The sequence below is a fragment of the Protopterus annectens genome, chromosome 9.part0, assembly GCF_019279795.1.
Source record: "Protopterus annectens isolate FY-2018-M chromosome 9.part0, PAN1.0, whole genome shotgun sequence".
NCBI lineage: Eukaryota > Metazoa > Chordata > Ceratodontiformes > Protopteridae > Protopterus > Protopterus annectens.
Window position 1 is genome coordinate 1,831,031,352 of NC_056743.1, and position 15,463 is coordinate 1,831,046,814.

Genomic DNA, 15,463 nt, shown 5'->3' on the forward strand with positions numbered 1-15,463 from the left:
TAAGGACACTACTTATCTAGAAGAGGTTGGCATTGATTTCTTCTTCATAAGCATCCTTAATACCCCACATTGTCAAATCTTAGCTGAATACTATGATTTCAGGAAGTGTATATTGCTAGGCTCAGTAGTATCAGGTTTATTGACACTGTAAAATATAAATATTCATTTTAATATAACTTGTATGCATTTTCTATCCAAATAGCCTTCCACTCGTATCTTTACCTCTTAAATGTCCCTATTCAGGAACTCAGGGTTGAATCTGTATGACTACAGAGGTTTATGGTCAGTTATATGGGTATAGCCATTAGGAGTATGTCCAATAAACTATGCATAGCATATGCATCCTGATTCCTTACTAGTTCTGGATGGTCACAGCCAGGTAAATTACCTGATTACATTTATCTCCTGTAGTAGAAATACAGCCTGCTACCTTCCTTTAAAGACACTTGTCTTTCTCTGTTACTTGTTTTTGGTGTGGATGCACTTGGGCTTCCTCCTGTAGAAAGGATTATCTTCCCTACTTTGATATGTTTCTACACCTAGCTTAATACTGCCAATACTTCATAACCTAGGAACATGGTACCCTTAACTTTAATGATTTATGAACTAATCTGTAGATTCATATATAAATACTAGGCAATCAGTCTGCAGGCTATTACATACCTAACCAATAAACAGACAGTGATCAAGGGTAAGAATCAAACTCTCTGTACCTTTTGTTTCTGAAGTAAACACCTTAAGTGTTATTCTAGTCCACAACTGCAACTAATAAATTCTTCTCTAACATCCTTAAAACAGGTGATAATTAAATTGCAGTCAGTGACGTGGCAGCAATAGGGAAAAAGACCACCAAAAACAGTAGACCTTTATATCTTTAAGGAGATAATGTAGAACTGCCTTGAATTCATAATAGGATGATTTTTTAAGGAAAAAAAAATGTTTATCCTAACTGACCCAAAGCATTTCTAGAAAGTAATAAAATAGTTACGTTATAAAAAAGGAGTGTAAAGAATAACCCAAGTATGAACAATACCCGTCATTGCTAACTAACACATGTTTTCAAAAAGTATTTACAATTCGCTATAAGAGTATGATAGAAAATGGGATTTGCCCTCATTAGCGCTAAAATGGGATTTGCCCTCATTAGCGCAGCATAGATTTAGATAAGACTATACCACATCCATAGCTGTCTACAGTGGTACCATTTCATTTTTTTCAAATAGGGAACATAGTTCTCTACTTTCTTTCTTTCCTCCTTTATTGCATTTGTTTATTGGGAAGATCTGACTGGGCAAACCTCCTTTAGATCAGAGGCCTGGGGATAAAAACTCCATTAACACATTTATAACTAATAAAAGGAAAATAAAATTATGTTTTATATGTAGTACTTGTAAATTATGCAGCAAACTAAGTTTACATGAGCAGGACAGTGATAGAAATAGTGCAATGCTCTATAAATAATGTGAGATTTGATGGGCATGGCACAGTAATGCAAACAAATATCTTTATACAATGACACTTGAAATAGAAGACCATTCTTATTTCTGCTTTGGTGATCAAACAAAATTGTACTAACACAGCTCTTCTATCTTTCACTGACACTGTTAACAAAGCTTGTGACTCTGATGACTTGTTTTCTCCCTGTCCCTTTACCTCTCCAAGGCCTTTGATACTGTTCCTTATACAAAAGATCAATAACATGGGAGTATTCCCTCCTGCCATCAGGTAGTTCATTGGTTATCTCTCCAACAGACAGCAGGCAGTTAAATTGCTATACTGCCTCTCTTCTTTCCAGGATACCTCTACTTGAGTTCCCCAAGACTCTATCCTTGGCTCCTTTTTATTCAATATCTTTACTAATGACCTATATACCTATTCCCAGCAGAGTACTGTAATACAATATGCTTATGCTTCTACAGTCATTTGTACATCTGATTCTATATCGTATTTCCAACAAATCACCCAAATTGCTTTCACATCTATAAAGAATTGGCTTAAAATAATCAACTACTGGTTAACCCCACCAAAAACAAATTATACTTTCACCCTCAAAAAGCTGACTCTAAATACTACTCAATTTGCTGTTCTCTCACAGAACACACAAATTGAACATGTTCTCTATACAAAACTACTAGGTATGGCTCTATAATAGAATGCCGAGCATTTAGGTTGTTGAACTCCTAAACATCAACACCTAAACACTGAATGCTGAAAACCGTGACCGGCCAATTATGAGAATTTTTTTCCCCATGAAAAAATTTGATTGGCCAACAAAAAAGCATAGTTTAAAATCTAATCAAGTGGGGGGCTTCACTTCCCCATCCCCTCAAAATGGGGGCTGTGCCCCAACACCCCCCTAACTAAATATACCAACTCCAAGATCACTCTACATTGGGGGAAAGGGCAAATCCTCGATGATGGCCAAGCAATTTGTTCCCCTGGCGAAAAAACTGTGTAATTAGCTGGTCGAAATTTTCATTGTTTAACATTTAGGTGTCAACATTTAGACATTTGACAACCTAAAAGTTCAATGATGTAATACAAACCCACTAGATATCATCATAGATGGACACCTTAAGTTCAATCTCCATATTCAAATTAGTATCAGAAACACACTAGAAACTTTGAATACTCTACACAAGCATTAGCTCAATCCCCATATAAAATACAGTCTAGCCAGTTCCTACCTTCTGCCCACTCTCCTTTATACAGCCCCAGTTCTAACTAACCTTCAAATCAGCCTAACATCTAAGCTTGAGTTCTGCTACAATAAAATTGCTAAATTTGCTACCAATGCAAAATACTCCACTCATCACTGCTCAACCCTCCAAAACCTCAACTGGCTGGAACTTCCCCACTACCTTACCTTTGTTCAGCTTAATATGACACAGAACATCATTCACAGACCCATGGCTTGCCCAGCTCTAAATTCAGTCTTCCACAGCTACTTACCTAATAGAGCTCTCAGGTCAGAAAACAAACAACACTTACGAGAACATCATTCCAAAACATTAGCTGGAAGCTATTTATACTCCTTCTCCATAGCTAGAATATCTGAACTCACTCCCCTTATCTATAAGATCCAACCTCTCATGCTCAGCCTTTAAACTCACACTCAAGGAACATCTCTCAAAATCCTGGATCTGCTCCTGCTCATCCCCAGGATGATGCATTTTTCTGGTCTCCTCATAGCACTCTACCTTCTTCCATGATTCCTTCTCACTCTATCCATCTACTCCCCTGTTCCTACTGTTCCCACTACCACACCTTCACCTTCTATTTCAATCAACCACTGCAGCTACTTTCTTCCTCATATCTACCCATACAAATAAAGCCATAATTTAGATCAAGCATACACTGGACTAACAGCCTATGATTGTAACCATTTCTACATTATTGTTATGCCACGTTGAGTATCTTTACATTATTGTTACTGTCATGCTGAATATCTAAGTCTACTGCTTAGGAAATGTTATATTTTGTTACTGTTATATGGAATACCCATGTCTACAGCTAGGTGAATTTTTGTTATATTTCTATGCTTGCTCATTGATACACATAGTTGTATGGAGCATTTTGCCCCAGGCCTCCACTGAAAATGGGTTGGAGCTTTTCTCCCCAGGCCTCCACTGAAAATGGATTTTTTATCTCCGCTGGACATTCCCCATATACAAAGACCAAATAAATAAACAAATAAAATACTATCACATAGTCATGGAGACAAATTATGGAATTTTATTTAATGATGTTATTTGTGCATGTTAGTATGTAAGGAAGGAGTTGAAGATAAAACATAGTTGTGATGTAGAAGAGAAGAAAACAAGTATATTGTGGTGGTGGTGAGAGGTGGAAGTCATTTACCCCAGAGTGTGATAGGAGCAGAGACACAATGTGTGATGTATTGCTAGAGCTCTTTTTTTTAAGGATTTTATATTCCCAATCTACTTTAAGTATTCAGGCATACAGTTCCACAATGTAAAGACAGTTGGAATAAAGTCACCTGTTCCGTTTTTAGATTTTTGTAATGATGCATATAGAATTCTCTGAAGAGCATAAGGTTCTACTTGAGAATTAGAAATGGATGTAGGTTTGGGCATAAATCTGGTTTATATAATTGTTTGTGAATTATTGCTATTTGGGAGAAATTTAATATGTGCGGAAGTTTGACCCACCTTGTTTAAGTGCCAGGCAGTGATGAGTTCTGTTTGTTACATTGGTGGCAAACTTTATTTTTTTGTACTGCTGTTGAAATGTATACGTCAGGGTGGTAGTTAGTTTAGTATAAATTGGTGCTACATTCATGAGAGTAGCTAGTACTTATACAGGAAATATTATATTTATTTTGGCTGTTTCTGTGAGAAAAGGTTTTGCTCTAAATAGAATGTCTACTTTTTGTGTGTGTGTGTGTGTGTGTGTGTGTGTGTGTGTGTGTGTGTGTGTGTGTGTGTGTGTCTGTGTTTGTCTTGTGAGATGTATTCATCAAATTTCATTTGGTCATCAATGATAATTTCAAGCAGCTTGGTATGAGCCACTTGATCTGTTTTGGTCTCTTACAGGTCCAGTCCTGTTGAAATTAAATTAGCATTTGGCAGTGCAATCATCAACTTTTGCTGACAAATTTCCACAAGGAAGAATTTCACAAAAAATACTTAAATAGCTTGAATGCTTCCTGAAGGAAAAAATACTTTAAACTGCAACTGATAAATCATTCTCCAACATAAGCTTTTCTAAAACCAGGTGCTATACAAAGGTCAGCATTGTTCCATATACTGTTTTTGCTGTTTATTAATTATTTAATATTTGATCCTTGTGATTTCGAGTTCATATTGTGCATTAATAATGTTGTAATGCACAGAAAGGACACCACCCCCAAATTTAGTACAGAAAGCACTTCATAAAGACTCAAATAAACTGTTCTGTTGGCTTCAAGTAATAGTCTTGCTCTGAATGATAAAAAAGAACACCACTATTATGCCCTTATAAAATGAATGGTGTATTACATATAAAAATTCATTTACTGTCTTTACCTAACATAATATACCTTCAGCTCAGCATGAACTATACAGATGTCTAGGAATTTGGATTGTGACAATAATTCCACTCTTCTACACATTTGTTATAAAATCTTCTGCTTTCTGATTTTTAAAGGACATTTCTTGGAATTAACTTATTTTTTAATTCTTAAACATGAATACATTCTTCTATTATTTGCTTTAACCTCTCCGCACTGCAGAAAAACTTCAATTCCTAGTAAACAAATTTGTTTATATTTATATTATTTTTATCTTAAAATGCACACAATGAATCTTTCCTTTGCAAAAGCTCACTTGTTACCAATAACAGTCTGTGCTACACTGCTGTTGAGTGTATTCATATTTTCACTTTTTCACTTGTAATATTATCACCCAACTCAAAATATTTAAATTTTTATCTGCTAAGGAATCTGAATCAGAGAGCATTTAATTTAAGTATATCATCATTTAAATTAATAATACCAAGGACATTTTTTCTAAAAAACAAACAAACAATTGCTATGAATATAGCACTCAAAAATCAGCCAACACTTAACTGATCTCTAGTTACCAATGCAAATTATTTCTGGATAATGGCTAGTTTATTCCCTAACTGAAAATTTTCATGATAAATTAATTATTTAGCTAACATTTAAATTATATTACCAAATTTTTTCATATAATAAAATATATGAAATAACTGTTATAGCTCCCTTTAATGTGGGTTATTAGTTAAATTCCTTTGCTTCCTTTGTGCATTACTTTTAAATTGCTATTATTGTCATCACTTTTCATGTGTACATTAGAATACTATTTATGATTATTGTAATATGGACCTTTAATAGCCTTGTAAGATTCTTATGCATAAATCTCATTATAGGTTCATGGGCTCATATGTACATAATATGGGGATCTTTAGAAGCCTAGACATACATTCCTATCCACTTTTTAGCCATTATGCTTTAATTATAATTAACCCAGAGTCTAGTGGAACACTTATATATTGCCCGTATCCATGAGGGGACAAGGGTATTAAACCAGTTGTGAATTTGTGGATACCAACCATTCTTCTACATCATATTTTATAGGTTCATAGGTTTATACTAGGCTATCTGCCCTAAGGCATTTATAAGCCTAGCCCAAATTATTGTGGCTTACGCCACCCCTTATATGAAAAAATACTGTGCCCATTAGTTTGTTGTGCCTCTGTCCAGCAGTGACCCAGAGATGATTGATCTCCCATCCACAGGTCTAGATTTCTCTTGAACAGAGTCAGCGAGGTGCTCTGCCTCACATGGACCGGGATTTTATTCCACAGCATAGGAGTCTCTGAGTGATAAATCTATCCCTCCAGCATGCTCTAGTGGTTTTGGTGGATTTGGATTTTTGAGGTGGAGCATGTCCATTAATTCGGGTTGGACATGGCCTTGTATGTCAGGCACATGTCACCTCTGAGCAGACACTGAATAGAGCTGGAGTTTCTTCAATCTGGCAGCATATGACAGATTTTGGAGTCCCTTTATCCTTTTGGTGAGGAACTTTTGGGGTCTCTCCAATTGCTGCAGATGTCGGGTGAGATACATCCCGAATGGGGCATTGTATCATTGGTCTGATAAGTGAAGAGTACAGGGAACAATGACCTCACTAGATCTGGATGTGAATCCCTTCATGATCAGGTGGGCAATGTAGAAGGTCTTTCTAACCACTTTAGCAATGTGAGTGTCAAAGAAAGGCCACTGTCAACCTGGGTCCCCAGGTCCCTGATAACCTCTTCTGTGCTTAGTGGATTGCCACCTATATGGTAGCGACTATACATTTTTTGGCGTTTAACTTCAGGCCATGGCTCTGGTACCAGCTATCTGTTTCCGTGAGTCCCTTCTGAAGGATATCAGTGTCCGATGCACTTTCCGTTTGCAGTCATCTGCAAACTTTGTCACATGTTGGCCTGTACTTCTGAGAAGTAGATGCCAAACAATAGGGGGCCAAGGACCGAGCCCTGTGGGACACCACTTGTGATTTCATATTACCTATCCTGTGGTAAATAACACCACAAACATAAGTAAAACCAGTGGGACTTCCAACTGTATTTAATAACCTTGCAGAATTTAAATATATGTCTCATTATAATACGAAGGGCATTAGTAGGTTGTGTTTTTTGTTGTAATCCTTAATGTACTCAACATAAATACATGAACCAGCAGCAGGGATTTCAGCCCCCCCCCCATGTAGAAACAATCCAATTTCTACCCTTCAAGTCTGTAAAAACACTCCACTCTAAACTGTAATTCTAGCCCTTCCATTCTCTAAATAAACATTTATCCATCTTTTTGGTATGTGATATATCCCCGCTACCCTCCCAATCTGTCCCTGAGTCAGCATTACCTGACTCAATCACTTTCATCCCTCAGATATTTGCGTTACCCTCCACCCCCTGGTACACACATTCTGGTTTCTACACTTAAAGTCTGTAACACACTCTACACTAAACTGTAATTCTAGCCCTTCCAGTCTCTAAATAAACATTTACCTGTTTATTTTTTTCTTCTTCTATGTGGTATATCCCCATTACCCTCTCAGTCTGTCTCTGACTCAACAATAGTTGACTCACTCTCTCTCAGCCCTCAGACAAGGTAATTTCTTAGGGCATATGACTAGTAAAATTAAAAAGGGCTTTCTCTCCTTTAAAAAAAAGCATTAGTAAGAAAAGATGGACTAACATTATAGATGTTACTTCTGAGCAACTGATAGTTAATTTTTGAATTGCAAATACCTTGATTGGCTCATTGTGCTCCATTTGTCCTATGGGCCCACTCCACTCCCCTAGCCTGCCCCCAGTTCCCACCCACCCCTGCATACTCTGAATTTATAGGTAACTTCCTTTACTAAGACTCTCCCTTTATTCTCCCATTATGCAATAATTATATCCATTAGCACCATCTACACATGCCCTTCCACTTCCCACCACTCCAGCCCACCTACCAGTTCAATATCCACACCCATATCTCCTACTGACCCAACTCACACCCTCACCAAATATAAATACCTCCTCTAACTCCACAACCTCACTCCTGCTATGTCTCATTACCCCCAGTCTCATGTCTACTATACCCTCCTGGGATTAATCTCCCTATTCACCTGTCTCTCCATAGTCACCATCAGCTCAGCACCTCTTGTCTCCTCGTGATCACTCTGTATCCACCCAATATCCTACACTCTAAGCCACAGCATTATCACCTCCACTCATGTAAGCATATAACCCACCATATACACCCAAACCGCTCATATGCCATGCCCCTCCCATGTACCACTTCTATCCATCTACAAAGCAACCAAGTCTACAATTTCACTACCTAATCATCCAATACCTAAAAACTATCACCTGTATAACTACCAAGCTACTACTAGGAGGAGACATTCACCCAAACCCCAGGCCAGCAACCCCTGCTAATAAGCCATGCACCCATCACTATCCAGCTAATCACAAACCCACTGACTTACTGATACTAAATACGAATACCCGCAATATCATGAATAAAATACAAGAACTTCATGATACTATATCCTTATATAACCCTGATATTATTCTCATCAAAGAGACATGGTTACACCACATATTAAAGATAATTCCATCACCCTACCTGGGTATGACATTCTCAGGGTAGACTAGCTACATAAAAGATGTGGAGGCTTAGCTCTGCTTCACAGAACCAACCTACAACTCCAACACCTTCAAAATGATTCCCCTAAGTTTAACAATGGAGACTCTTTGCAAAACTTCCCTTAACCAACATAAGCAAATAAACCTACTGGGTATCTATATACCCCTGGGTGACAACCTAACCACCCCAGAATCCATACTTCACTGGGCCTCATACTCCCTCCCTCAAGACTCTATCATGCTAGGTGATGTAAACATTGACTGGAATTCCATCCATTCTCTCACCCACACCCACCACATTAACCTATACAACTTCACCCAACTTATAGATACTCCCACACGCATTGATAAGGCCACAAAAAGAGAACCTATACTTGATTGCATCCTCACAAATCAACCAAATAATGCCCTTCAATGTGGCACCCTACCAAACTATCTGAGCAACCACACCCCCACTTTTATCCTCAGGCTCAAACTTAAAATAATTAAATCTCCCTCCTTCTACAAGCCTGCTCTAACAAAAATTTTCCTAGAGACCATTTCATAAGAGCCTTGCAACATTGCAAATGGTCTCCCATCAAAACCCTTTCATTAGACAAAGCAGTTGATTACTTCATCTCCACATTCCTAAATATCCTCAACCAACTTGCCCCCTTACAATACATAGCAACCCCACTCCTTGGCTCCAGAAAACCACAAAAGCCCTACTCAGAGCCAGGGATAAAGCCTGGAAAACCTGGTGCCACACCAGATCACCCGCAGCTAGAGAAACCTTTCACAAGCTCTGGAACAAAGCAAAAAATCAGGTTAAGCTCGATAAACAAAATTATATCATCACTCAACAAAACAAATACAGTACCAAACCACAAAATTCTAGGCAACAATAAATATCCTACAGCCCAGAAGAACCACCACTCTGACCCTCAATATAACAGGTACAAACCTGGACATAGCCTCCAGCTTTAATAACTATTTCACCTCCTCACTACTCAAACTCTTAAATAACATCACTTCCTCCAACACCCCACAACCACCTCTGGCCCAAATCAATACCATACTTTTCACACATAAGTCTGTTTCTGCTTCTACTATCCAAAAACTCCTAGCCAAACTCAAACCAACCACCCTTGCAGCTGATAACCTTCCTGCCAATACCTCCAAATTGCATCCACAGATATAGCCTATCCCATTTCACTTCTAATAAATAGATCCATCACCCAACACACTGGTCCATCCCTGTGGAAAACCTCATATATCATACCACTCCACAAAGGTGGCGCCTCCCTAGACCTTTCCAGCTATCGACCAATTGCAATTCTCTCACCCCTCTCTAAGATCCTAGAAAAATGTATTCATCACCAGTTTCTCTCCTATCTCCTCACCAACAACCTTTTGTTTTGCCCATCCCACAGCACCACCACTTCCCTATTCAAATTCACCAATACTATAAACTCCCACAGGAATCTAGATAAATTTGTCTCAGCTAACTTCTTAGATTTGCCAAGGTATTCGACACAGTCTCACATAATTAACTACTGTCTTGTCTCTCTGATCTCAACCTTAACAACCCCAGAACCCCACCCTACTCTGGTTTAAATGCTATTTAGATAACCACCAACAATCTGTCAAATGGTATAACTCTCTATCCCCCCCACTCCCAACCTCCTTAGGTGTGTCACAAGGATCAACCCTAGAACCCCTTCTTTTTAATATCTTCACAAACCAACTACACTCAGCTACGTCTAAAGTCGACATAGTCCAATACGTTGATGACACAACTCTCACACCCAACATCCAACTTCTCCAACAAAAAGCCCGAGACCCCTTCTCTGAAATAGAGAACTGGCCTAACAACTCACAACTCATACTAAATCTCAAGAAAACACAATTAATGCTATTCCACTCTACTAAAACGAGCAACCTTACCTTCCCTATACTCTCCGGCAGCAAAACCCAAATCACCCGTTACTGAGGCTAAACTCTTAGGAGTTACCATTGAAAGGAACTCATATTCACAAAGCACATATCAACAACCGTCACTAAAGTCCACAAAAAGCTAGGTTCCCTTTATTGCTGTAAAAGTTATCTAACCACAGAATCTTGAATTGCAATAGCCAGGACCCACCTCCTATCTACTCTGCTTTATGCATCCCCAATTCTAACTAATCTTTACAAAACTGACCTTAATAAACTTTCCATTAGTTGCAAAAAAAATCGCTAGATTTGCTACTAATGCCAAATCACGATCCCACCATTGTCTTTCCCTACAAGCCTTGCACTGGCTTGAATTTCTGAACCTATTAAGGTACCAACAACTAAGCTTAGCTCATATAATTCTGTACTGTCCCAAGAAAACTCCTAAAGTGACTAGCATGCTGAACTTCTACAATTCAAATAGACAACTTAGGTCCTCCAACAAAGCCTTAATCAAAACCATCACATGCAAAAACAACTCTGGGGAATCACTGTTTGCCCATGAAATAGCAAAAAATATGGAACAACCTTCCCCCTGACCTCAGACTACAAAACTCCACACCCTATTTCAAAAATCTACTTAAAACATACCTCTTCACCAACCATCTGTGCAACTGTAATTGACCCCCTGAAGCCTCGTCCACTCACTATTTCTACACCCCATCTGTCCTGGACAACACAAACAACACCAGCTAACTATACCTATCCATGTGTGAGCAATAACATATATATGAGTGTATGTACATGTGTGTGTATATGTGTGTGTGTGTGTGTGTGTGTGTGTGTGTGTGTGTGTGTGTGTGTGTGTGTGTGTGTGTGTGTGTGTGTGTGTGTGTGTGTGTGCATGTGTGTGTGTGTGTGTGTGTGTGCGTGTGTGTGTGTGTATACTTATATATGTGAGTATATGCTCTTACATGTATATTTGCTTGAATGTATATATGGAAACCTAAACATTTATATAGTTTTATTCAGTTGTGACATATCTTGCAATGCTCTACCAGGTTCTTATCTACTCTCATTGTATATTTTGTACACTTGTATTTTCAACCAAAAGGGGGAATATTCCTCTTATTGTATACTTACGTCTGTAAAGTCTACAATCTGCATGCTACTACTCCTTAATTTCTCTTTTGTACATTTTTCTTCTACTGTAAACTTATGGAGTTTGTCTCCTCAGGACTCCGCTGAAAATAACAAACAAATGTTAAATAAATAAATAAATTTGAATAGTATAAGAAAAGTTCTTTGTTTTATGTAAACAGGATGATGATTCCAAAGAAGTGGAATTCTCTGTGATACATATTTCCCCTCCAACGTATTCTATTTATGTTGCAAAAGATCTCCTGAGTGGGTGCTTATGATGAACATGAATGTGACTTGTTGTCCGGTATGACAAGGGAAGGAATTACAATTAGTAGGGAGCAGAGCTTTCCCATTCTGGAGAAGACCAAGCCCAGGATTTTATCACCCCTGGTTGAGGTGCAGATTAACTGGTCTAGTAAGTTTGTATTGATGACGTTCAGAAATCTCTACCCATACATGTTAGGGGATATATATGCCTCACACTTAATGTAAAGGTAGTTGAAATCCCTTAAGAGAATGGTGTTTGGTGTAATGCATAGGGGCTCCATACTAGTTAGGTAGAAGGTATGGTCTGAACGAGAGAGATATAGAGTAGTCCTACAGTTACCCATGATCTGACAATTTGTCTTGTTAATGGTAAGTTGTACACTGCGAAGTTCCAGGTAGTTATGTTATCTAATTAGTCTGGAGGAATTTTTTTTTTTTTTACAAATATGGAGACATCACCTTTAGTGGCTTCATCTAATACAGAGGTATGTGTGCTAGGCATTGAAAATGTGGACTGACAGGATGCTATCAGTGGTCTTGAACTAGGTCAATGGGATGGTGCTGCATATATGCATATTTTCCAGGGTAAGGAGTACTTGGAGGGAGTTCATTTTTTAAGGCTCACAGCACATGATGTAGTAGATCTTACTGTTAATAAATTGCTTTCCAGTAGCCATTAGTATCTATTTTGGTCATCTCATGTGTGAAAACTGTTTTGCACCAGACTGATAACCTCGTTATCAGATAATTAAATAAATGCAGCATTTATTTATTGAGCAGATGACATTGACTCCAGCCTTAGAGTAACATTTTACAAGTAACAAGAAAGGACTCTTTATAAGCACCATTAAGCCTGCCAACATCAAATGCAATTTCTCCTCTATTCAGCCCTGGCTATAAGGCTATAAATCCCATGTCCTGGGTGTCAGATAACAATGGATGAAATTCCATAATCTCATCTGAGAACCTAAACTTTCATCAAAGTGCACAACCATCGAAACACTAACCATCAAAGTCATATCATAGAAGGACCTAAACATCAATCCACATGAGTTAGACCATAGACTTTTGTTGATGTGTGTGTTTAATCAGTGGTGTTTTGGTTGGCTCGATTGATCAAAAAAAGCCAGTTTTAGTAGTAAGAGATCACAAGACACTGGGGATTGGAGAACATGCCCTTGCCACACTATAGTAAGATCTCAGATTTGGTATATATAAGTAACGGGGGTGCTCCCCCCAAAAAAACACTGTTTATTGTGTTTCTTCAATCTTTTGAGGATCGATGTTGGGGTACTTCAGTGCTTTGATTTTGATGGCTAGTATTTTGATGCTTTTGTGCACTTCAGTGAATGGTTAGGCTGCCACTGGAAGTTATGTGATTAGGGGGGTGTAGGGGGCTATCACATGTGTATCCAGAGAGCTGAGTTCAAACATCTCTGGCAGATAGAAGGAAGATGTTGCTGGAATGCTACATAAATGGTCGATTTGCACCACTCCAGTTGCTGATTAACTGATTTTGATGAACTTTTATGTCTCAATCAGCCTTTTTTCCTACAATGCAAATTCTGAGTTATTATCACTAAAACTAACTCATGGTGTCAGTATCAACTATCATACCATTTGGTGTTTCGTTTAGTGCAAGTCTCACAATTTGGATATTTTCCTGTCTAGTGTCTTCCATTCTTAAAAAAATGTCTAAAAATGTCCAGATACAAATGAAACAAATTCATTGAGCTATGTGTAGGTGTGGGTGTCATTGTACCTCAGAATAGGTAGTTAGCACTTTAAGCAACTACTCAGCCTTTTTATACTTTTAGATGGTAAAGTAAAGTAGAAGTCAATGAATTTACAAAGTACATTGTTTTCTTGGAAACGTGTTGTATGCAATCTGACTAAAGCATGGATTCTTTTTTATGACTCATAATGCAAAGTGAAAAGTTTTTATAGATAATACTTTTTAATATTTTTATTGTGCTGAGCATAGAAAGGAACACTGGCAGAATATTGCACTTTACTTCACAAGGTTAGAAATTAAAGCTAAGCTAGGCAGATTTATTACCAAAAAAAGAAATAAAACAGCAAGCTACAAATCTGAATAGAAAAATAATGGCAGTAGGCATGCATAAAAAAATGGTGAATGATGTCTGCTTATTAATATTTATTTTTCTTAAATCTATAAGAATTCTTCAGTGTCTCAGTACTCTAGAAAAAAGTCTTGCCTGGGGATTCAATAAACTCCGTGTAGGCTTAGCACAAAGCCTACATGGAGTTTACATGTTAGTGCAATCAGTAGCAGTGCTAATCTCCTATGCATGACACACATCGCACTTGCACAAATACAAGTGCAGTTTCATAGCCAGCTGCAATGTTGCCAGTCAGGAAACCATGTAAAACAGCAAGAACACCTGCAGACATGGAAACCTGTGTACCTACAGGCAAACTAGGTCTGCGGTATTGTACAGAAAACCACAATGAGTATCAAGGTTTAATATAAAACAATGTATACAGTTTGAACACACTATATGAAAGTGTAGTCAGTGCAGAGTTGTGTGCAAAATTGTGTTAGGTATAATGAATAATAGTTTTGCTAGTGATCAGCAAGGGTACATAGACTGCATTAGAAACATGGATTCATGGGAAGTGTGTGTATTGAAAAGTGTGAATTGTAGGAATGAACACAGGGTAAGAGGACATGTGTAACATGGTAATGTACAGCAGATGAGGGCATGTCAATGTATGTGCACCACAAAGACAAGACAGTTGTAGCATGAGTTGTAGCATGAACGGTAATCACATATGTACATGGTCCAGTATGTACTACTGTTTACATCTCCTGTGTGAGGGCTTCATATCGTCATACGTTTACTATATATAACGTGACTGTCACACATGGTGACATATCAACGGAGAAGATTTTTGGTGATCTAAGCATCCTGACATGACCACTGTAGAGGACATTTATCAAGGACCATATATAGAATAGGGGGTAGGTGCATATTGTGAAGCTGTGCAAAATGAGTTGCCTGAATAAGAATGTAATGTCAGCATAGGTCTCAACCAGGTGGGACACATAGCAACAGGCTCATGGACAACAGTAGACAGAAGAATGCACAATCATGGACAATATCCAAATAACGCCAGCATCAATCTGTGCTATTGACATAACATATGTGATTGCGAGTTATTAGATATGGTTCTGCAAATGTTTTATCAGTAATGTATGAGGAGAATCAAGCACACCTTCCTCAAAAATTAACATCTTTTGGAGGTGTTAAGAGGGACAATGTTACACCTATAGTTTATCATGAGCAATCCTGGCTAGTTGATGGGTTTGCATGCCATATATATGCCACAATCCACACTTTTACAAATGTAATCCATGCCATTGATGTTGTCAATCAGCTAAGCATTTACTGTATGCATCACAGGAACATGAAGCACATTTGCATCCCTTATAACACCTTGAAAG